Source organism: Beauveria bassiana, assembly GCF_000280675.1.
Source record: "Beauveria bassiana ARSEF 2860 unplaced genomic scaffold BBA_S00047, whole genome shotgun sequence".
Classification (NCBI taxonomy): domain Eukaryota; kingdom Fungi; phylum Ascomycota; class Sordariomycetes; order Hypocreales; family Cordycipitaceae; genus Beauveria; species Beauveria bassiana.
In genome coordinates this window covers 53,518-56,508 of record NW_007930882.1, presented here as the reverse complement: position 1 = coordinate 56,508, position 2,991 = coordinate 53,518, and positions in this window count along the sequence as shown.

Genomic DNA, 2,991 nt, shown 5'->3' with positions numbered 1-2,991 from the left:
GTAATATAGTAATATATATTATAAAAGAAAATATAATTATATAGGAATTTATATATATACTAGGCGCCTCCTATATATACTTAATTATTATAGCTAATATATACTACCTTATTTATTATTTTTTTAGGGATATATAGGCGCTAATTATCTATATTATAGAAGTAAAGAAGTTTAGAATTAAGCTAGATAATAAACTAATATAATATATCTAAGGCCTTATCTTATAGTAAATATATATATATCTTTTAGAAGGTTAGATTAATTAGTAAGGTTTATATAACTTATATTAGAAAATTATTATTAAAAAAGGCTATATAAGGCTATAATATAATATCTAATACTAGTTTAGTAAGAAATACTTAAATATTATTATAGATAGTAGGAAGTTATAATAAGGTATTAATATTAACGTAGGTGTAATCCTCCTTATATTTAATCTTAATATTTTAATACTAGTGTTCTAGGTATAAGCGTTAATTTACTAACTAGTATTTATCTTTAAGTTTACTATTCCTAATACTTATAAAAATATCTTAAATAATAGTATAATTAGATATAATAATAATCTATATATAGTCTAGATAGTACTCTAGTTTCTATAATACCTATACTAAAGTAGTAGTTTCTAGTTCTATAGTGTTATAATTTTATTTAGTAGAAGATAAGCTTTTAGATAAGAAGAGTATAAGGTATAGTTTTCTATTATCTTATATCTAATAAAAGGTAGCGCTAAAATTATATTCTTTATTACTATCTATATATAGCTTAAAAGGCTTATTAAAATCTAGGTAAGCTAGCTTAATAGTATTAACTAGAGTATTTTTAAGTTTATTTTATATAACTTAATATTCTTCTTATAATTAATCTATATTATTATTCTATTATTAGATATATTTAGCTTTTTAATATAAGGAAGGGGTAGAAGTATTAGCTAGAAGCTTAGTATAGAAGGGGAATATAACTTTAGTAGTATATAAGTCTTATATAAGATTCTTAATAGGGGCATATTAAAACCCTTAAGCTTTAAGCCTATTTAAGAGGTCTACTACTATAGAATAATAATCTATAAACTTATAATAATAGCCTATAATACCTAGCCTAGCTTCTAACTATTTTAGGTTCTTTAGAATAGCTAGATCTTATATAACTACTATTTTCTCCTATAATATACTAAGCCTTAGTTAAGAAACCTAATATCCTAAAGCCTATAAACTATTATATATAATATAATATTTAGTAAGTAATAATATATAACCTAAATAGTATAAGATTATAAAATAGAGGTCTAAATAGTAGATATAGTTATTAATTATATATAAATAAATAATTATATTATTAATATATATTAGAATAAATTACTATAAGTAAAGATAGAATAGATTTTTTATATAGTATTAAAAAAAACCTAGACTTATAGCTAAACCTATAATATTAACTATAAGTCTTTCCTATTTATAATAAGGTATAGTAAAAGACATTTTTTATTTATCTAATAGTTTAATAGGCTATTAGAAAAAACCTTTTACTAAGTCTAAGATAGAGAATATAATACTACCTTATAAGGAAGATAGAATATTATCTTATTATAGTAAGGGGTATATATCTAATCTTAGCTTAGTATTAATATAATATAAGTTAACTATAATATAAGGCTTACCTCCTTACTATATAATAAAAGCTAAGGAGAAGACTAGGTAAGGTTCTCTTAGTAGAATATCTTTAATAATACTAGCTTTATATAAAGGATCTAAAATATTATCTATTATAATATAGTTATACCTTAATAAGGTATATAGACGCTAGGCTAAATTAGAAATATCTATACCTTCCTAGAAGGTAATAAATATAGTTATTTTATTATTAAACTTATTAATTTTAAAGTTAAATAGTTCCTAATAATACCTAATAAGATCCTTTAGTTTAGTTATATATTCCTTACCCTAATAAATAACTATATCTATAATACTTAAATTAAATATGTCTATATCCTCTAATAACTAGATATAAAAGGGAAAACTATCTAGATATTTAAGGTCCTTAGGTATATCTTTAAGATAGTCTAGTCCTAATAGGTTATTTAATATAATAACTACTAATACTATAGTATAAAATACTTTTATTTTTTATATAATATAGATTAAGCTAATAGTTTTAAGATCCTAACTATAAAAAATATAAATAAGATAAAAGCTAAGGTTAATAAATAGGAGAGTAGCTTCTTATCTAGTAACTAAGATATAAAAAAGTAAGGTATAGCTCTAACTAATAGGTTTTAATATTAATATATAACTATATATCTAAATAGCTATGTATATATATTATATAGGAATATTAAAACTATAACTAAGGGGAATTATATATACCCTAGTTACCTTAATATAATAAACTTTTATATAATTACTATTAAGGGTTAAGGTAAGTATTATAGTATACTTATTAGATAGTAGTAGTAAGTCTAGTTTATTACTTTTTCCTTACTTAATATAAAGTTAATAATAGTAAAGAAATCTTATATTAAGAATAAGATTATAAGATAAATCCTTAATAATACTATAAAAGGCTATATAAAATACTATAGATCTATCTAAATAATAAAAATTAACTAGAATAGACACTATCTCTATAACTTAAGGACCCCTCTTACTAATACTAAATAAAAGTAAGGGTTCTATTATTTTTATTATAAGGATATCTAGAAAATACTTTATAGCCTAATATCTACTTATAAGGCTTAATCTAGAAGTAGTATTAAGGGTAATAGTAAAAGTATAATTACTTATATATATATATCTATAAAGGTAAGAATTAGAGGTAAGTTAATAGTTAGTATCTATAATTATATAAACTATAGTTTATCTAGCTTATTTAGTTAATAATATAAGGCTACTTTAAGCTTAAATAAGGCCTAGATTATTATATTAACTTTACCTTAGTAAGGCTAGCCTTATAGGCGCCTATTATAGCCTTTTACTAGGGATATAGTTAGGCTAG